Source organism: Myzus persicae, unplaced genomic scaffold (genome assembly GCF_001856785.1).
Source record: "Myzus persicae strain clone G006 unplaced genomic scaffold, MPER_G0061.0, whole genome shotgun sequence".
Classification (NCBI taxonomy): Eukaryota; Metazoa; Arthropoda; class Insecta; order Hemiptera; family Aphididae; genus Myzus; species Myzus persicae.
Genome location: NW_019103749.1, coordinates 91,259 through 115,742, shown reverse-complemented (window position 1 = coordinate 115,742; position 24,484 = coordinate 91,259). Strand labels below are relative to the sequence as shown.

Genomic DNA, 24,484 nt, shown 5'->3' with positions numbered 1-24,484 from the left:
GCTAAAGTGATTATTATTTTTTAAAATAGAAACTTTTTTGATGGCTTCGAATACTTTGAGCAATTAATAATATTATTATTCAGTAGGTATAATACAATGTATAATTATTATTCGTGTTCAGTTATTTTGTTAATTTTCATAAATAAAATTCAACACCATGAGTAATAATTATTGATTAAATAATGTATAATAATGTATATTGTTTAGAAAATATTCTATGAAAAATATAAACGTTATTAGTGGTCTTAAATTAAAAATTAACAAAAAACACGTAATATATACTTTCTACCTACTTTTAATAGACAAACATGTACGTGTATATAATCTACTGTATTGTTATTGGTAGTTTGTTCTATGGCATAGTCAAAGTATGACATGTATTTGTCTGAAATCCAATTATGAAAAATGGACAAAAAAAATTTTTTACAATACATTAAATAATATTGAAATAAAATAATAAATGACATTATATAATATTGTGATAATCATAGGTAAAAAATAATCCAAATAACAATAAGATATTCTAGCCTTTAGGAGCTGAGAAACTTGTACGTACCTATATTATATAGATGTGTATAAGACAATGTCAATATTATACAATATTTTTATACATTGAAAAACCAGCTGTTTATGAACACCCCTAAATAGCGAACAGCCTTTAATTCCCCTGCCGTATCATCTATGTATTATAGAGATTTCACTTCACTTTTTTTATTATATCGATACACATATCAAATTAAATTTAATGAGGAAAATTATAAGTCGACCTCTTAACATTTGTTTTCTGTTTTCATTTTAATTGTTGTTAATATCGTTTTGCCTTTTGGCTCCTGCAGTGAGTTTAATATAATATGAAGTATTTGTGAAGCGGCTTATGATTATATATTGTAATCCAGATCAACAGTAATGGGTTATTAGTTTAAGCCCTTCCCTAGCTTAGGTGAAGGATTACACACTTTGGCATAATGAAAATTATAACCCCAAGAGAAATCTACTCTTTAGCTTTCTTATAGTGAAATGTCGGCGCAACAGCTAGGCAATTTAAATGCGTCAGTGCTTAAATATTTTTAACTTCGTATTTATGATAAACATTAATTAATATTATGTTATTAATTGCAATTTCAAAATTTGTTTACAAAAATGTGCACATTTTTTAGATTTAGGTGATATTATTTATATTTATTCCCTAATGGCTAATACCAGATATAAAACCAATACTCAGTAGCTTTTTTTAATGATTGTACCTATATTAGTCTGCGTAAATATATATATTGCATTTCATCTTATTAGGATACTAGGTTAATATTATTATATTTATATTTGTATTTATTATTGCGGTCCGATTTTATAAACTTCAGTAGTATTACCAATATTATTTTGGTTATTACGATTTACGAATGACGGTCAAATGATTCTGTGATAGGGAGGCGTGGGGTATGGCTGATTTTTTTACATACACTATTTACCTTTAAAAATATAACTTATGGTTATCAAACCTTAAACATTGAAAAAAAGGTCACTTGGGGATCAGTTTATTTGATCAAACTTGGCTAAGATTCGTCTGATACCTATTTAATCGATGAGTGTATTTTATATACAAGTAGAAATTCGTATCGTTTTGCTTTGCTCTAGTGAAAAAACTGATTTTGCACAATAACGTCTATAAATTGGAACAGAGGAGAATCATGGCTTTTGGATTTTTTTGTTACTTATATGGTCGTTATATAGTATCTCATATAAGTATTATAATAATATTTATAGAAGCCGGTTAGGTGGATGACGTCACATATATTATTATCTTGCTGTGTTATTCTGTGACATTTTGAAGGAATATAGTATCGAAGCTTTCAAAAATGAAGGTCTGATTTTTTTCTTCTTATATAAGTGAACCTTTTTGTTGAAAATATAAAAGTCTATGTCCATTATTCTCACGAAATACTGTTTATTAAATTGGAACGTGCTGTGAACAGTATATAGCGGTCAATATAAAATTGAAAAGACCTCCGGGAAATATTGAATTAGAAACAAACTCTGATGATGAACTTCCTAGAATTTCAACGTTATATAGGTTTATACCATGAAAACAATATTGTTTCAACAACATATACAAATATTGAGAAATTCCCAAATATTTGTATACTCACAGGTTTGTTCATTGTGGTGTATGTAACATTTGGAAATATAAATATTATTTGTAAAAACTAAATAGATGTGCAAAGAAACAAAAGTTTTAAAAAGAAGATATTTTTCGCACATTTATTGGAGTGGTTCGCCGCTAGACGATTGTGCGTTAAATATCCGTAAATATTAAACACTTCATAAATCATTATATTTAGTCATTAAGGTATATTATACATATCTAAAATATATTTTATTTTATAAATCATCCTAACTTCAAGCGTACATTTTAAATTATCTTATGATGAAAATTACAATTTTTTGATTGGAAATTTATTCGATAAATATTTGAAGTTCAATTTTTGAAACGATTCCCCAAAATCAATTTATAAAACTATCAATATTTATAGCAAAGGGTTGAAAATTCAATACAAGGTGCTCATAAATATTCACACTTAAACCAAACAATTAAATTAATTAATTAACATAGCTATTTTTATATACATTTTAATTTCAAATTTGAACGAAATTAGATAATATATTTAAGCGAATAAGATTATTTCAGTTATTTTGTTGTAATTTCAAAATATTATTGGTAGATTAAAACATTTAATGTACATCGTTACAATTAATAGATACAATGGCATTTACAAATACAATAATTTCGACAAAAGATAATTCAGCCTACCGTATCATCTTTGATTATAAATATTAGTTTTTATAGTCAATAATATTACTAATAATAAAATACATTTTTTTTAATACCAGTATAAATTAAAAATATATACTTAGTAGGTAATAGGCCTGATCGACGGTCTTTGCTCAGAATCGTTTTTCGTATGCAATAATTATCAATGAATGAAAATTTTAAATTACATTATACATTACACTATTACAGTGACTTACTCAATGACTCGACACCTTCTGTACAAAAGATCGGTTATCTTCTTCACCCCTTCTTAAAATATATTTTTTTTACTTACTTCCATTTAGTATTTATGATATTTATTATAATTGTGATTTTGCCCGGTCTAAATATATATTCATCATCTTCAGAAGAGTATTTCATTTGAATTTGAATTTGATTTAGTCTTCAAAAAGTATTTCCAAGACAGAACGAAGAATATGATTGAAAAGACAAAGCACGTAAGGATCATATAATTTAACAGCCGCTTGGAGAATTCGGAAATGACAAACTTATTTTTTCAGAATACGTAAAATAAAAATAACTTTATATTTTTTTTGGTTTTTGGTCAGATTGGATAATTTATGAGAATACCACAATATTATTTTTATTATTATTTTTTTTTATATTTAGGTACATAAAATAATCATAATATAAAAGTACTTATATTGATAAATAATATAAATCATACAAAATATAAAACCAAGTGTACATGGTTTAAACTTAAAGACTATAATAAAATATTTACTTTTTTTTAGGCGGTATGTTACATTAATTAATTACAGTTGTTTTAGGTATAAAAGTAACTTAAAAAAAAAACATCTTCTCACTGTCGTTGTACCATAACATTTCATTAGAAATAATTGTTTAATAAGTCTTTAAGACATTGATAGTTATAATAATATAATAATATTATAGTATGAATTAAAACGAAATACTATTGCTTTCACATCACCTCATGTACTGCGAGTGTTTTAATTAAGACGCGGCCTATTAAGTATTATCGTTTTATCTATTATCTGATGCTTTAATATATTTCAAAGCTTTCTCATTTATTTCAACTAAGCTCGTCAATTAACTATATGGGCGTTCTTCTATAATAGTAATATAGTATGACTACGTCTCACTATACTACTTGGACTAGTTGAACTGGAAAACGTGATGTGTGATTTAAAATTAATTATATAATTAAATATAAATCGGCTTAATCAGAATTGCAGTTACAAAGATAACGATATTATATTTTGATAAAATCTTCTAGTAATGCGAAATTTTATGTTATTTGAAAGTTTATATATATGTTTAATGCATACCTATTTTGATTGTATAATGTATACATATACTATGTAATCGCGATGATCCGGTTAAATTGTATATACGTTATACTTGTATAATATTATAATGAATTATTACTTCAAGGTTGTGCACAAAAACATGATCGGCTGTCATCTGCCATCAATACAATATTTGTAGTAACATTTATTTCTCAATACATATTATATTTTGTACTGCCTCATAATTAACTAATGAAGTAATCAACATTTGTTTGCTCAGTGACTTTAAAACACACCTATATTTTCATTGAATTTTATTTTTCAAAAAAAAAAAAAAAAATAGTGTATTACTCGTGTATACTAGATATAATTTGAAAGCAGTTAAAAATTTGCTAAAGATTTAACGTGATTAGAATTTAAGTTTATTCATTTTTATTAATTTATATTTATTTATACTGAGGTCTGTGAAAGCCCATACGATTGAATCAAAGTTAGTAAGGAGGTAGTAAACCACTTATATATGACGGATTTGTTTTAAGCGATGTTACCTAGTAATTTTAAAATATAAATTGAAAATCGATGGACATTAATGTGTGTTTTAAAGTTTTTACTCGGTTTCGTCTTATTCAAATTATACGATTTTTATATTATTTACATATTTTATAAAAATCATCTACGAAGTCTTAGGACTTTTGGAAATTCAGATAATCCATTATAGTATAACAGGATTTCCACTACGTTGTATGCTTTTTAAAAATTGATCACGTAATTTATACTGTAGGTATATGTATATATGATAAAGTATTTTTTTATAAATATATATTTATGCAGTCATATAATGTGTACTATATGTTTTTAGTTACAAAAAATCAATTAGCCATGTTTTCCTCCCTTCGGGACTTTTCCTGGGGGACACACCGTCACGGGGATGCCATAAGAGGATAAAGGGAGTCCTTTGGGACCTTTAGAAAGGCGGTATGTGCCCATACACACACATAAACATTTTGGTCGTAATTCAAAATCGCACATAACGGATTTAACGACGGACGAAGAATGTGTTGGGGGGTCAGCAGTAGACTGCTTCAGATTGTCGAAACGTAATCCTTTTAAGAGCGAGGTCGCTGCTGGATTAGGTTACCAGTATGTATATAAATATATAAGGATTATTTCTCGTTTTAGGTGTTTGCATTGACGTTTTATATACTATATACTTTGTAATAGTGTGTAATTTGGGGTGATTGGGATATCTACAATCGAAACATATTAGCTGCTGTGCATAAGAAGTTTTGAGAACTATACGAATAATGTGGACCATAGTGGTTATTCTTTTAATTTATCTATACATTTTTAATTGGTCTTATAAATATAAATCTTTCATCAAATCCGATACATACATTTAGCAGTAGGAACTGAAATGCCAAACATTATGGTAGATTGGATTTAAAATTTAAATATCGCTTGACTTTTTACAGCAATTATAAGTAATGCATTTCGTTTAACAACATATTTCAAAGTGTTATCTCATATTAAACACTGTGATGGTATCTGAAAAGCCATCTATAAATTCAATGCGTATGTCAATAAAATGCCATCATAAATATTATAGTAAAAGTTTTGACTTCTAATCCTATTTTTTGTTAAATTAAAAACTTCACAATACCTATTAATTATTTTATTAGCTATTGCTTAATTGTAGTCACTTAGTTATACAGACAATACTTAAAGCGAGATATATTATATATACAGCAGTATTATATGTATCGGCTGGCTATATTATATCCGACTTTAATCAACTCATTATAGTATAATATAATACGAGGAAAAGGGCCTACTATACTAAATTTGGTATTATTTACAATTTAGAGTAACATATTCTACTTTTCATATATTTATTTATAATGGCCACGATGAAATTATAGCGAGCTTGTTATTTAATTTCGTATCATATATAGGTACCTTAAACAACCTACTATAATAACATGCCTGCGGGTTTTCTAATTTCGTGCGGCTTGGTGATTAGTTCAATAGTATTTGGTCAGTTTTATTAAGTAGATAAAAAATCGTACATAAAAAAAAATGTTAAATTTATGTCCGGTGTTTGACAGAAGTCGTACGCCTGAGATTAAGGAACAAATATATAAGTACACTAGGATAAAAAAAAATCCAAATGCTTAAAGCGTGTATAATAAAAAAAAAGTATAGAAAAAAGCTATTATGTTTGTTCAGAATATGACATCTTTAGAGGAGTAATGGCCGCCAAAGGCGGTTGAAATAAAAATATAACAATATATATACTAAACTGCAGCGACTGTTAGATCTTCCATCTTTTTGGCGATTTTATTTATTTTCTTTTTTTTCTCCAGACTCTGTGCGGTAGAGGGACAAGTGGAAAAAAATGACTTTTGAACGGACTTAAAAAAAAATAGGGGAGTTGCCACGGAAAAGGGACGTATAATAATAGTAATAATAATAATAATAATAATAATAATAACAACATTCTGGAACCAACAAAGAGCCTCGTCATCGTACACATTACTTCCAGCTTTTCTGACTAATGTGGTCTAAGTCTCCAACACGCAGCAGCGACCCCAGCACACCAGTGGCAATTCATTTTGATTCAATTTATTTTATATATTGTCTTCATGCCGGAATCACTTTCGCCAGGGTATTCAGTGGGAAATAATGAAAATCTGTACTGTCGCTAAATGTCAAAATGTGTACAATCTAACCTACCTACTCAGTATAGCGGCCTGCAGTCTGTGGAAAATTATATTTCTCCAATTTGTAAATAATGATAAAAAAATACTTTTTATTTTTCCATGAAGCAATATTGTACCTACCTGATGTTAACAGGGTATATAGTATCATATTATTTTGGTATTTGTGTTGAATTTACGAAATAATTGCATAAATTATAACTATCTAGATTAAAATAGGTATATGGTGATCCAAACCTGAAATGGTTCAATACAATTGTTAACATATTTATGGCATGAGGTTAATATTATACATAAACTTTACTTCACCAACTATTTACCAGGCGAAAATATTTTTAAAAAGTAATAAATTGTTGTTTGTCATTGGTTATTAATTTATTAAACTACATTCATCGAAATGCGCTGTACAGAATACGAACATATAATAAATAAATATTGATCTCGTCCTCTCCACCCATATAGTCCTGCAAGCTGCCGGGCTTAAAAGTTCAAAAATCATGTAGTACGTTGTTATTATAGTATTATTAATAAATACCTACCATTATTTCGAAAATGTATTAAAGCGCATTACATATTTACATTTAATCTACCATTATTATTATTATTATTATTGTTATAGTTTCTTTAATACGTTTTATAAAAATCAGTTTAAACAAATTTCATTAAACTCACTCATATATTTTAGATTCAGAGTAGAGTTTTGATTAAAGTTAATTTGTTTTATTTATTCGTCCAAAAGCGTGGCATCAAATACGACGTGTACTGAAAAAAGTCTTAGCTCAAAGAAAATTATCGTTTATCGAATACTTACATTAATGATTTAGAAATGTGTACCTTTCTTATTGAACAAACACAATTTTGAATTTTATCTGATGTAGCTTTATCAAAGATATATAAATAGATTATGCGTAACATTCTAGTATATATGTATATTGTATAGTGTATACCTATAATATTATGTTGACAATTACGCTTGGCAGTTTTTTCGACGTATTTACACTTGTACATCACAAAGGTGTTTTAATGGTATTATCAATTAGTATTCGTTTTGACAGTTTGTTGGGTTCTTGTGTTTCGTATGTAAAAAAAAAATTAATAAGAGGGGTCTAGAAATTAAATTGGATTAGTTGCAGCAGCAATGCTGTCAGACACATGACGTGCGGTATACACTGAACAATGTGCGGGTACACCCCACTATATTTCGTTACACATTTTCACATCGTATTTGTATCGCGATACACGTCATAGATTCTTCGGGGATTTTGACATTTAGTTGTGCTTTGTTGTATCAATAAAAGTTGTAATATAATATAGTTGTTTTATTTGGCGTTTTGTGATATGGTTTTGATAGACTCAAAAAACTTAAACAATACAAAAATTGTGTTTTATTACGAAAGAATAATTATAATAAATAACTATATAGTAGTGTATTACTGTATTTCAGATTAGAAAACACATTTGCATAAATACAACTTGAATAAAACACATTATTTCATCCACACATAAATAATTCTTATTTACGTATAGTAGAAAGCAAACAAGTATAAAAATACACATCTTAACATTGCATTTTATTTTAGGTAATTATATTTATTATTTATTTTAAATCGTGAGTTCGTAATGTACGATGTGCTATAAAACATGATTAATAATTTAGTGGATAGCGCGTTTCACTTGTTTTAGATTTAGCTAAGTACAAAATTCAATGAAATCCATTGAGGTTTAAAATGGGTATAAACGATGCAAGTCCCATAAATTATTCCTATGAAATACTTTAAGTAAACGTTAATGTGTGAATTTGTAAACATTCAAAGACAATAATATTAGACTTCGTATTTATAATGCCAAACTGTTCCTGAATCTAAATCATGATTTTAAAAGAACATTTCAATATTTTAAACATACATTTTAAGGCATGTGTAAATGTCAAGACCTAATTAGAAAAACTGATGAAATGAAGACATGAATCTAACTTTTTATGTTAGTGTTTTGACATTTATGTCGTTTTATAATTTATATACAATTTTTACTTATGAGTTATAAATTCGAAACATGTGACAGTATTTAAAATCACTAGTAATTTAATATTCTTGTAGTATTGGTAATTATTAACACGTAATAAGTCAGAGGATTATATTGTAATGAACGAAAATTAATGAGGTTTCAGACGAGTTGGTCGTAGTTAATAATATCGCCTGAAATGGCTATACTTGTATTATGATATACCTAATAATATTATGTTTGTACCGATATTATTTTACATTATTCTGCGATGTATATGGTGAGTAATTTAAACGGACGAAATCATGCCGAAACTTTTCGTGACTCGTATAATTATTGTTATTATTATTTACAAATATTTTTGGTCCATCACGTCCAGCGCTTGTTTTTTATATTTATAATAAATACGTGACTAAATTGTCAGTAGGTAGTCACTAATAATGCAACTCTGACGGTGCCATGTACCACGTTTATATATATATACGTCATATATAAACACACCATGTATACATTATGTATATATAAAATGTATATGTATATTATACATAGTTTTATACATAGCTAGTTTGCATCGAATGTAACAGCAGTGGATACAATTTAGCTCTTATTGTTTGCGTATAATATGATGCTAAACATGACTGTGACTCGCGCGTACCATAGTTGCCGCCGCCATCGTGACATATAAGTGGTCGTGAGATTTTCGGTCTCTGAAAAGGAAAAACGAAAAAAAAGCGACGGAAAAAGTCCGTGGAGGGCCGTAAATTATAAACCCGTATGGAGATAATTGTTTCGGAGAGGCGATCAATACCGTTCGGCAGAGATGCATTATATGGCTATTGTTTTTGGCGGATAGGTGCGTTCTCCGCTATTTGTAAAAACGTAGTTTGTTATTATGTTATTATTTATACTTCTGTACATATATGTACGCATACGTACCATAGCTAATGCTGCTGTACAGGATGGGATGCCCTATTTTCCCATAGTAATATGTTTAAGCGCTGACGCAAAAAAAAAGTTGACAACGCGGAGGTTCGTCGGGAACTGGGGAAGCCCACCGAGTTTTAGAAATTTCACCATTTCAAAGCCTATTAAAATGAGTTAGAACCATCAAGTTTAATACTTAATATATAGAGTCAATCAATACCGTTCGGCAGTGATGCATTATAATATGACTGTTGTTTTTGGTTAATAAGAGCGTTTTCTGCTATATGTAAAAAATGTACTTATTATTATTATACTCCTCTGCATCTTAGGAATGCACAAACTATAGCATGACGTTAATCCGGCCCATTTTCTAATTGTTTATTTTAAAAATTTGGCTTATTTTAATTATAGATTGAAATCTACATTTTTATGGAAGTAAAAATTACTGCGGCGAATAATTCAATATTTGCAGGTGCCATGACTGCCCGAAAGTTTATTATCCGAGAGTCTGGGAGGGTGTATGGAAGACACATTCTCCCCCTCTATACACACATAGAAATGGGACAGTTGTTTTAACTACATACTATGTTGTCAAGCATTATAATTGAAGTAAACTGCATTTGTAGGTTAAATCAACTGCAATAGTGCGTTGATCTAAATATAATATTTCAACTATTTGAAGGTATTGAAATAACTCGTAAAAATTGTTATTTTGAGAATCCAGGTTATTTAACTTAACATGTTTTGAGGGTTAAAATGACTACAAGTTAATGAGTTATTCTGAATTATTTTTACTCTTAAAATAAATATCGATGCACGTTGTTGTGACTAGCCTAGTTGATATAATAATTGATAGTGTGCTGTGTTCTTGTTTATATTATATGAATAACATTATTAGTTTGTTTTTTTTTTTTGTTAATATTTTTGATATTCGCGGTATTTTTGTTCTCGTTGTTCGTCTTTTCACTTTGTGTATTTGTGCATTTTATATTTAACGCCAGACGCTAGTTCACCTACGTCCTACAACCATAATATCATGACTTCTTTCTCTCTTGGCCAGCTTTTGGAAGTAAGTATATTAATGGTTATTAATATACTTAAAATTAACCTGATGTCACCTCTTCAGTAACTCGAGTTTTAATTGGTAATGAGGTAAATTGTATGTTATATTAAGATATAAACTGTAGTATTTTTTATGTTTTTAACTTTTAAGTTGTTCTCAATGTTTGTTTTATTTGAATCTAATCGCATAAAAAAGTATGCAATGGAAGACACCTGTAATATTATATTAAGCTTGTTATTTGTTATTTAACTTAATTTGTAACATTAAATTAAATACATTTTTTTATCTGCATTTATTTTTTTATAATTTAGACAAGTTTCATCACACGTTTGTTTGGTATCCTGTATATCTATTATTCGTGTTGCGAACGATACAATTTAAGGTACCTACCTATTGTATATTGAAAGGCAGTTTGTATTCGTTTTATTTTACCTCATTAGCATAGGTGAATATTGGGGGCTTAATCCTTCTCAAAACGTAATCAAGCCACATCGCATGGTTGAAGAGTTTAAAAATATATGTTTACATGGATGATGAGACAAACATGTTAAGCCCCCCAAAATGTGATCAAATATCGGCCTATGGGCTATGTTAATTACCTACAACAATTTTTTTATAATATCTTATAACTACATAGGTAAATTGTGGATATGACTTTATTTAAATAACAGTGTTTCTACAAATTTTAATTAAGTTAGGTAGTGGCTCAGTAGGTTAGGCGTTAGGTTAGGAAAGCATAGATATAATCCCAATTGAAGTTCGAGCCTCTCCCAGCTCCTGATATTTTTTGCAATAGATGTATAGAAATAATATTTATTTTAACTCCTTAAAATAGTTGAAATAACATTATTGATGTAGTTATACCGATACTTTTTATGAAGTAAATTAGAACTGAAACTGGCGTTGTATTAACTAACATAGTAGAATTAAACCAAGTGGTTACTATTAACTACATAGCGTAGTCAAATTAACACTCCTTCATCCTTAGGCGAAATCTAACGCTCGAATGTGCACGGAATTGACTTATTTGGTGGTCAAAACAACTCCACAGTTTTATGTGTGATACCCTTGAATGGCTTGATCTTATTATATTAAATGATCTTATTTAATTTTATTTTGTATTTGATACATTATAATTACCTTCACCCCCTTGTTTTATTTCTGGATCCACCACTCTACGACTAGGTTTCCGGTTCACACTTTGTGCTGGACGTACTTTACTCTCATATAATTTTGTTCATAATAATAATTTAGTAATAATATTGCGTATAGTGTATTATAGTAATAATCATAATAATATGCGTTTCGTCGAAAATCAATATACGCGGGAGGACTATCAGAATTTGATAGTTCTTGGTGCAGAAGGAGGCGGCACGCGGTGGGTGCATTGCTGCAGATGTCGATGCTGCGACCGACAGGCAATTATAATCGAGAGAGAGAGAAAGAGAGACTATAATATATAGTATATAATACACGCTGTTGCTCTTTGCCCGTAGATAATGGCAATGACAAAAGGTCTGTGTGAAAACATTGTGTTGAGTCGTGTAAACGTTTTTTTGCCTATAATATTACGTTTTCGTTTTTTAAGTGCTATACTCGTAGCTGATGTTCCATGTCATTCTGAAAAATGCGATTTTAATGTCACGGAATAAGAAATAATAATATAGCTTTAAATGTGGGTTCTAAATTAGCCACACAAATTAGTACCTACCTAATGATTATGTCGTGATATATTAGCACAAATATATTGTTATTGAATTTGCATTTTCCGAGTGAACGCACACAGCCCTCTCTCAAAAACTGTCGAATGCAGTTATAATGAAATGTTGTGAATGTCAAATATTATTTTATAGTTCCGGTGTAAATCTATGGTAGGTATTCATTATTTTATAATCATCGTTAGCGACAAATATGTTTTTAAAATTAAACAATAAATCCGTTAGACGTATTTAAATTAAAAGTGTCAGATACTATTTGTAATTTGTTTATTATAACTAATATGTACCTGTTTGATTGATCATATAAATTAAGAATATAAATAACTTAAGTACAAACGATTTAAATATGTTCTATGAGATAATAATCTATACACAAAAATTAATTTTTAAAATCACTAACGCTAAAACCTTTTGTTAATCCATATATTATTCACTTAAAACCAGCTGTAATATCAAATTTTATTTTATTTTATTCCATAATATTTCCATTTGGGCTGAAATTATTAAGAGTGATATAGAATTTTTTTTGCCTTCTTTTAACAAAAACTACATATGTAAAATATTGATTTAATACCTTTTCTAAGAAAAAAATAATTTTATAAATGATGATAAAATAAATAGTGTTTAATTTAAAAAAAACTTGGTCAAAGCATCAAAGCAAAATTTAATGGCGGTTATAGTATATATTATAAATTTATATCCATCAATTATGACTGCAGCTTCGTATTTAAACGAAAGCTTATATTTTACATATTATTATATCTACATTTTAGGATATGTCTAAAAATGTTGCATTTTGGTGGGGCTGGTGTGATTTATAAAGGGTCACATTTTCATTTATTATGACTATAAAATACTTAAAACATATGAGTTGTGACAGTTGTGTCCTAAATAATGTATCTGTCATATTGTTATAATATGTTTTTTTATTTTTTTGCTGGTCGTGTGTCGAATGTTGATATTAAGAAAACACAATAATAGTATCATCGATTATAATCATTATGACTATAGGTACCTATTATTTAAATGAGTTCACATTAAAATTTAAAAGTTATTAAAATGTAAATTTTTTAATTTGACATTTTTTTGGAAGTAATTTGATAAAATTGATAAAATTAAAATATATTTACTTGTATCAAATAGGTACCTTGAACTTATATATCTAATAAGTAAGTAGGTACAACAACCAAGAAGGAGATATTATTCTACTTTGTAAAAATGTGATAACAATTATAAAATATGATTCAGTTATTAACATTGATATTGCTAGTGATGTAATGTTTAAATCAAATACATAATTGATATGAAAATTGTAGATAATATTTCTACACTATATCTACATACCTATTAAATATCCCAAATGCGCAGTAATTTTCAAAAAAAAAAAAAATTTTAATCGAAACTAGCTGTGACCGAAATAAATATTACCATGTCAGCGGCCTAGACTTTATATTATCTGTGCCAATGTGTTGCATGTGAATGATTGACGTAATCGAGCGGGATATAAAATAAATCACCCTTCCCGTTGTGGCGTGGTTTTGTAATCCAATCCTTTTTTTCACTTTCTTTTCTCCATTTCATCGAATTCTTTTTTTTGTCTCACTAACAGCTACAATACACGTTCGTGCTGTGTCGCTGTAAGCATGTTCGGCCAAGGGTCGAATTTGTTCAATTTCCTGGGGGACCGGGTCGTCCTCGAAATGGCGATAGAAAATGACACATATCTCTTCTCTCTCGGCGTACAATGTATTATATCGATGTAAGATATACTTTATTAGTTTTTTTATTATTATTTTTTCGTCACGACGACTAGAACGACATTTTTTTTTGAGCGAACCGACAAACGTCAAACAACATTTTCTCTTATCTACGCTGTATTTTTGGAAGGGTGAAAATGTAATAATGGCACTCATCATTACCGTTTTCACGAAATTCAGAACCATTGTGTCACACATGGCACAGCAATGGAATTTTCCCCATATTATATTTGACGGGTATGTTCCTTTTGATTTGCACTTCGACTTTCAGTCTCCGAATAACTTATTTTTTTTATCAATTTCATAAGTTCAGTTCCAAGATCATGAGTATTCTGTAATATAATATACTTCAAACGGCCAATGACCTAGCTTTATTGATGTGACATAATATTTGTTAAACCATCCCCTTTTCAACTACAGATAGAGTATTTGATTTTAAAATACACGTGTTTCGTATGTTACTATAAAAAATTAAAAAATTCGTTGCATGATAAGTAAGAACACACTTACATGCACTCATATATGAAGTCTCATACATCGTTGCAGTGTTATATGCTTTTTATGTTTTTACATACATTATTTACTAAAAAATACTGATGGTAGTATTTAATATCAGTCTCTTCCCCTTAAATACCACTCGCTGTTTTAAGAAAAAATGGTTTAGAGATATTTTAACTTGGTGTGTTTTTACTTTTTACTACCCACTTTTAATGTAAATATTTTGCAATTTTACACCTAATGGCTAATACTAATACCCACCAATTTTAATTACACAAACAAGATTGTAATTATTATAGGAGGGATCAATTTCAGTGTTTTCTTAGTGAAGTTGAACATACATCACATTAGCTTTCCCCCTATAATAATATGTTTAAATTATCTCTAACATCATGCAGATAAGAAGGAAATTATATATAATGCTATTCTAGATCTCGTCAGTTGTCTTAAGCATAATGATGAATGGATGTTTTGGAAAGTTTTGCCACCCACGAATATTAGCTCTCCGGCCCTCATATCTACCCTAGGGCATAAAGGGTTAATACCGGGAAACATCATGATACACATCCTAAAGGGTTGTTGGCAAAACTTTACCAATAAACATGAGGCCTGGGGCATCATACGACATACACCCTCTTGACGTTACCATACTAATGGTTGTGGTGTGATTAAAAATCGAGAGCTAATGATGTAAAAAAAATAAAACAGGAGAATGTGGGACGAGTGATTATCTAAGGTGCGTACTAATTTGACAATAGTTTTTTTTTAAATCGCTGTCCTTAAATTATTTTCAATTGTTTCTACTGCACCTTAAACATACATGTCATTATAACCGTCGATGCTTGCACCAAATAGCTTTGCATAGCGCATGTGTTTAGGTTAATAAACCGAAAACATAATGTTTGACAAAATTTGTATTTAACTACTATTGTGCGATTAGCTCGGAGCACTTTTTTAAGATGTCTAATACTCTTTTCTTGTAACACATGGCTTATATATTTACATAGGTTTACACTATACATATTTTGAACATTTAAAACAAAGTTCCACGCAAGTAGGTTATTTTGTAACTTAAAAATCTAAAAATACGGATGCACAGTTTTTCGTTCAAATTTGAACGAAATTACTTTTATTAAATATACCAATTAGTATAGTTATATAAACTAATCAAGAAATAATGATTTGTGTTTTTTGTTGTAAATTAAAAATAGTATTTGTGGGTACTTGAAACTTAACTATAAGGTATATTATTGTATTTTATACGCATAATGACTTCTCTAATGTATTTTTTTTTATCTACTGAGTATTACTAATGCTTACTAGTAAAATAAATTGCTTTAATATTAAATATATTAAATTAATAGGTAATATTATAAACTGACAGACTGTTTTCGCTCAGAATCGTTTTTCTTATGCAATGATTTTACATCACTGAATTCAAATGTAACACCATCCATTGCAGTGACCCACTAATAACCTACTGCACAGCACAGTGACATCCACTTACCCCCTTTTTTGTATTAAAATTTTATTGTAGTACAACAATTACCATCAATAACATTCAATATTATTGAGACGAGTTCACTAAACTATAATAAAATCATTAAAATAAATTATATTACGCAGTATACCTATGATTATTATGCGGTAGTATTGAGTGATTAGGTCGACGAAACAATAATATTTAATGCAATGCTATCGTATAGAAACGTAATTTAAATCTGGGAATTCGAAATGTACATTGAACTTATATTAGTTATTGGGTAGCGAAACAAATGTAATAGGTACGTTTAAATGGGCTTTCGCAGGAACGAAACGAATTTAAACTATAGTATGCGAGTGGTGACGAATTATTGGTGTGCGTAATAGCGGTCGTAATTCCGGTGCACTTCCAGATTGTAGTCATTAGGTAAACTGTGGATTTCGTTTCCGGTCATTTTGCAGTGAAGACGATAAAAGAACGGCACAATGCGAGCGGGCAATTTCAAGGCCATTAGCTTTTCGAAATCGGCGAAAAAACTTTCTTCGCATATATATTACATACATTCCGAAACTTCGTCGGCAATTCGTGCTTAGAATATTTCCCGAAAAATACGAAACGATTGTTTTCACGTAATGCTCTATAATATTAGCTCAACACACTTAATAGTTTGCGCCTACAAACAGAACTATATTATATGACATTTTTATGTTCTTATACCTAGGTAACCTATACAATCAAAGCCGTCCTAAAGTTTTTCGGAACATGAGACGAACAATATCGAGGTAGCCCCTAAATCATTATAACACATTATGATAAAAAAAAATGCTGACAGAGATTTGCAAGATGTTAGAAAATTTGACCGACCTAGGTCATTCAAACGCTTTTATACTACGGAGTTAATGTATCTTTATAGTTTTCGGCATTAATGTAATAACACTCTGGCTGCCTGACAACTGTTTAAGAAGTACCTAAACATTATAACTAACAGTAATTATGAAAATATTCAATAATCTTGTTCATCATGGGTTGTAAATTAAGTCACCGTCCGACTCTTCTATGTCATGTTGATATGTAGTAACGAATTTCTACGAAGAAATTTTAATATTTTTACCGTTCTAACTTTGCACTCCGGCACCGTGACAATAATAATTAATAACAATCAACCGATAGATAACTTAAAAAGCGTACAGCCTGTTTTATAATATAACTGAAGAAACGAAATAAAATTGAATTATTGCAATTTCTCAATGAAAATGATTTTAGCAACATGACAAGCATTAATGAGTAACGCAGAGTAATAAAACAATCATAATATTATGTATTATAGTCAAACACACAATAGTCCAGGTCCATATGGTATTTTTACCCCTGGCCTCTAGATATTGTCCTAAAATGGGGCTAAATGGTCTTGCCAACAAACCACCAAAAGATTATTTATTATTTATCGTTATTCGTCTTATCAATAAATATAAATAAAAATGTTTGTATAAAATAATTTAATATATTATATTATTATAAACTTAAGATTTGATTTTCGTTCGACTGTTGCGCGTGTTCCACCGATGAAGCTGGATGCTTACGAATTGAACGAACGAGAAAACTCGGCTCGTTCGGTTTCCCGGGCCAAATTAAAACACTGCTCGCGATGAATAACACGGGACTGAGAGGGTGGTTTGTGAGATAATAACAATGAGCACATTCTCTCGGCCGAGAAGAGACCCTTGAATATTTTAATACTCTGGCTGGAGATTTAATTAGTTTTTCTCCGTGTGTTGCGAAATGTTCTTTCCCCTTACAGCGCAAAACAACCGAAAAATGTATTAAGAGATAAAGACCATTATTATGCGTATCATTTGTTTGAACGCATTTCCGCAAAACAATTCGTTATCCCCTGCAGTATCTCATTTTTGACAAAATCAACAATTAGTTATGACGCAAACGATGTACCACAGCGGTCAGATCATTTTAATTAGAGAGGGAGAGAAAACTATCGAAACGTTTTCTTTCTCCGTCTAAATTACTTTTATCGGTGTCATCATTGTTGTTGATTGTATTATTATAATTTTCTTTTTAAAATCGTATAAAACGGTATTCCATAAAAAATCTTATATTTTGTCATTGCCGGTTTTTACACATCTCCGACGTATTGCAACATAAAATCCAATTAACTTTTTTAGTAATTGAATTGTATCTGCTACACATTCAGAAAATATTTTCAAAAACATTACAAATGAAAAATGGAAAATTGATAGAAGTCAAATGAATGAAAAAAGTTCGTTCTGTTAAACTCTGTATTCTGTATATACTATGATATATTAAACATGTAGTAATTGTCACTGGTTCATTAAAATTGTACGAGGTTTTTAATATCACTGTTTATTTTATTACCGAGTTAGCACACTAACGGCAATTGTCGCCAACATAAATCATTATTACCTTTAACGAACGTTTTATTTATAGTAGTTTATATTTTATTCTGCCAAAACAGTAGAAATAGATTACCTATAAGATAATTTCAAGAAAAAACAACATTTTTTTACTAAACCGCTTAGCCGTTTGTCGTTGCAATTTATTATTATTTATTTTAAAAAAACTTGAAAAAATTCATTGATTTATGTAGTTGTAATAATTATACTGTATAGTGACTTGACTTATCAAACTCAGTATGACTTGCAAACTTTATATAAGTCTGCAGAGTTTTAACTCATGCATGTATACAATTTGTTTTTAATTATTCCGATGAAGTCTTATCTTATTATTACATACAAGTAGTTAACATTACTACTTAGGCAGTATAACAAATATAATATTATATATAGTATAATTTACAATTTATGCCAAGAAAATTTGAAAAAAAATATTTATTTATGTCATGTTATAAAAATGAAAACATTTCTCTGTTATTTTGAAATTTATATTCATGAAATTAGGTCACGTCTAAAGCAGTAGAAAATAAGTATATTGTTTCATTGAATGGTTATAATCTTTTTAATGAACTAAAAATAGAACGGATTGAATACGATCTGGATAATATTTTTATTTTAATTATTGTTTTCAAACTAGATTAGCACTGTTCGTTTGATGTTTTTCGTTTAATTAATAGTCACCGAGGACATAGGGAAAATTAAAATAGAGATTGAACCATCTACCGCAATTGATTAACACTGTGTAAATATTACGTGGTTCGTCCACTCAGATGTGTATTCCGGGAATAACTTACTATTAACTATAAATACACAGAGTGATTCACCAAGCACGCTCACCCCCAAATTTTAAATTTAATATTTAATTTATTCAAATTATGATTTTTGAGTTTTTAAATATATTCAAAGATCATTTTTTCATATTTTCTAATTTTTTTGTATTACCGTTAAGGAGTGCCATATGGCGATACTAACTTCTGTTTTCTAATGAGAACTACTCCTTTTTTATTGTAAATTATTTCGTGGATATTTGTTATGTACCTGATTCAGAGCTAGAGGTTTCTTAGTTATTGAAATGTTTGTATTATTAGGGATAATAGTCCCAAAAATTGATCTTAGAAAAATATAAAATCTATGTTGTAACTTGTACACTCTATTATACTTGAGTCATTTCTACAAATTATTATATATTGATTGATTCATAATTATCATTACACTTATTAAATTATTATAGCCTCCATACTTACATACCTATTATTGTGGACACGTGGACCTATTATTTTTAGTACACTAAGTACACAACTTGAAAACTACTATCGTACGGATATTGATTTTGATTTTTAGAAAAATTATCCACTAAATAATATACAGTAGAATAGAGGGGCTTACATTTGAAAAACAAAAGCTTTATCTCCACAGGTTACTCCTAGCACAAAAAATCTAAACCACTTAAAAATATAATCTTTAAGTAAATATGAAAATTCCAAAAATCATATTTTTAATATTTTTAATATTAACTGAATTGTTTAAGAAAAAGGAGGTGAGCATGCCTCGGTAAATCATTCTTTATATATGTATTTATTTTTTTAAATTACAATATCACTTGAATAGGTTGAAAAGAAAACGTGAAGCAATCGTTATAAATATTTAAAATTTTAAGCGGGTCAAAAGAGTACAATTTAAATCGTACTTAAACAATCTAATACCTATGAAGAGATGACGACGTAATATATATGCGATCGCATCAATCCAGGGGAATATTTTTTTAATAGAAATTCACCCCCTCTCCCCATTTACATTTTCGGAGGTGCTGCAGGTACCGATTGTCTATATCTGCCGCATATGGGCACGGATGAGTTATTTATTTGATTAGGTTTGTAATGAAAAATGAAATAAACGTATGATTATGTTTATTTTTCATCGATTCTCTTTCTGAACGGTAAGTTGCAGCTCTTTTGTACGATGGACTCATGCCAACTTCCGAGTGTGTCTCTGTGTATGTACTCGCGAAAGTAAATAAAAGTCGGTTATTATTGCCGCTCCGGATGGTGTTGTATTATTTTTGGCCAATATCCAAAATAACGTCTCACGATTTTTCCAAACGTCGCTCTGAAGAGATCCGTTTGTTTGTGATATAAAAAAAAAGTCACAAAATATATTTGTACTTATATTATATTTAAATCATGTCAATCATCGTTTTTTTTTGGTTACAGAGTAACCTAACAAGAATTACTATATGTTTGTGTATATTGGTTCGTCAGTTGATCTTTTTATTTTTGTAAACCTCCCCACCTTTATACTATATAAATGTATGTTTTCATGATGAATGCCGAAATAATGACGAGTTATATGTATATATGGCGTTCATCATGTCATTATATAATATGTATGTAAGGTCGCAAACAGCTCACTCAAGTATTATAGTTAGCTATATGTACCAATATGAATAATATCAATACAGTTATATATTGAACTATTAATTATTAACTGCATTGCTTTGTATCTTAATTAAATTGATGTAGGTACATATCAAGTTATTGCTCTTAAATTATCATTTTCATAGATTAAAATTTGAAATCAATAGTTTTTTTATACTTCAAAATATGAACATATTTATTTGTTTTAATCGTAATTCAATCATTGAATTTATTGTCATTAGATAATATCAAAGTAACAATAGCATATAAAATCTAAAACAAAAGGTGATATATATACCTAATAGGGTTTTATACATTTGTTAAAATAATTGAGTTTCATGATTTTATATATTTTTTTATGTATTATTAAAATAAAAATGTGCTGGTTATGAAGAAGAGAATAAATTTACTAAATTAAATATCGTGTGCCCCGCACATAATTTAATATTTAAAAAATAATGCTTCATTTGGTATTATTATTTTTTTTTTGTAAATAGTCGTAATAAAATTGTACGAATGCAGATATCGTTTAAGCTCTTGACTCATAAATCACAGATTAAACATAAAAAATAATTTATTATTCACAATTGGTATATCTTGAATACAACACTCATAAATTATATATGAATGGTTAGGTGCATATTTTACTATTACAGTTTGGGTATTGGGCTTTAAGGGTAAAACATAAAAAGTGGAATATTGGAATATTAAATAACTAATTAAATATTACCTATAGTATACTTATCAACTACCAAGGTAAATTTTATATCTACTAAAAATATCGTAGTAGTATACTCATAGTAATATATTTTATATGACTAAAATAACATTTTATTTGTTGAACTTAATTAATATCAGTTGCTTGTAAAATACTATTATTTATTATTTTTTGGTTTTTTAAAAGAAACATCATATTGTATAGTATATTAGTATAATATATTATAAAAGCCATTGTCTATCTTTAGATTAGGTAGTTTATTCAGATTTTGTTTTGTGAGGAAGGCAAAATTTATGAAATCCCAATTTTACAAGAACATTTAAAATACATAATATCATAGTTAATCAGCATGTAACATGTGTTAAACTTGTTATTTTTCTATCCTGTTTATGGGAAAACATCTAATACTTGATACAATTTCATATTTATTGGTTAAATGTAGATGGAGTAATAGATACTTAATAACCAACAACTCATTTTAAGTCTATAATGAGTACCAAAATATTATATTTTATAACTACAAGATGTTAAATTAAATGTGCTTTTAACAAATAAAATTGTTATTTATTTTTTCGATGATTTTTGTAATCAACTTAAAAAGGTAAAAAACCTTTCGGAAAACACTTTGGAAAACATTTTTTTCATTATGGACAAGTTAGAAACTAACGAAAATTAATTAAACTAAAAAAACTTGTTAAATAAAAAAAAAAACGTATTAAAACAATTTTAATTCGAGAAACTTCATTAATATTTTATCAGTGTACAGATTGAATGATTATTTTTTTTACATAATTTACATATTTACAATGTTTTTGTACAATTTGTTGTTATTCTATTGTATAATTATTAGTAATAGTTGTAAAAACTATTTCTATATAATATAGGTACCTATTTAGGTTAATAGTTTTTTAGTCCGTATCCACGTTATGCCTTGCACATTATTTGTATTGCTCTTATGAACTGTTTAATGTGTTATAAGATATAGAGTTATTCATATTTTTAGAAACCAACTTGTTATAGTGATATTTAAATTTCAGAAGTAATGGAAAAAATGAAAAAAATACTAATTGATTCTTTTTCTATATAATATTATTATTATTCTCTGAACCCTTAAGTGTTTTATTTCATTGCAAATACGATAAACAGGATTTTGTATTTGCCATATTTTCTTGGCACGTTTACACAGTTCGAAAACCCGTTTGAACAACCCCTATAGATAAAATTTGAATACCAATGATTTATGCGTCTGCACGAGCTATATGAATTTATAATTTTGTGTGAAATCGTTTCAATCTAAAATTAATAACCACAGACCACTGGAGTTTGTATAGTGTTGTTTTGAGATCAATAAAATACATTATATACAGCTTAATACCACTATATCGTATAACTGAACTAACATAAAAGTTGTTTTTCTAATTGTTTGTATACAATTTCACGATATTGTTTATTTGGTTAAAATTCCACCTATAAAATAACAAAATGGACCTACCTGCATCCAATTTTGGCGTTTGGTGCCCATAAATTACAATAGGAAAACTGTATATATACAAATAATGTGAATATTGTAGAAAATGTTCTGTTTACAAAAGTTAATTTTTGCCTATGATTTCACTTTCAAATACATTTGGGGGAGGGGGTAGACACTATGTAATATATATGTTTATAATTAACACAATTTGTTAAATGTTTAATTGTAATTTGAGGTCCACATATAGTCAGCATTTTTGGACATAAAATAACCATGGATATATGTTTACGATTTAATTTGTCCAATTCTTGACCTGTTATTGATTTGAATTGATATTTTCTAGTGTTGTGATTTGTAGTTCCAGTTTACAGCTCTATTGATTCGATTTGTAATATCTGTGTATTCTTGATTTGGTATTATTTTATTTATTTATTGAATACACAATTAAGTGCGTGTGTGTGACCTATATAAAACGACCGATGAATGTTGTTTTTGTAATGATAGATTATTTATATTTGATTTAGGCACATGTCCGGAAAAAACCTTATTTATATAATAATACAACCCTCGTTTAGGTGAGTTTTATTATATTTCTCATAAACAACAACTCCACTTATAAAATAATCAGGAGATCGGGTATACAATATATTATTAATATCTCGAGCGTCAGTCTTAAAATAAAATAATAATATAGTTACATATTATTATACTCTTAACTCGTCAAAAACCTCGTCCACACCTATGAGGTATACCAACGCATCACTGCCTTTTGAAACCGCATAAGCCGAGAGACGGTGGCACGGTGGCCAACTATTTCGCTAGTTCGCGTGCCGAGTTCTAAATATATGACGTGTGCAAAGTATAGTAATAGTAATATTAACAACAATAGACTACTCGATTCAGTTTAAAATTTAAAATTAGCGTCAAAGTGTTTGTTATTACTTTTTTTTCTCCATCCGGTCGAGGCTAGTTGAGTCCGATTTCATCGTCGGTGACGGTTATTTTATATTCAAGCGTATTCAAAGGATTCGCGGGCATTAAATATGTATGACAGCCGCTTCTCGCCGTGCGAAGTAAATTGCCCGAAAGATTGTTTTTTTTCACTATTACAGCGTGCGTAAACATCCGGGGTCCATCGAAGATCAAACGACGGAAGTATATTATATAATTTATTATAGCCCCTTGCACATACTCACTAAATATAGGTTATGCGAATA

At 28.7% G+C, this 24,484-nt stretch overlaps 1 protein-coding gene across 1 annotated transcript in view; it reads left to right on the top strand.

The window, feature by feature from the left end:
* The window catches only part of LOC111035195, a 155,675-nt gene that overhangs the window by 52,840 nt on the left and 78,351 nt on the right, over positions 1 to 24,484 (top strand). The window lies entirely within an intron of this gene.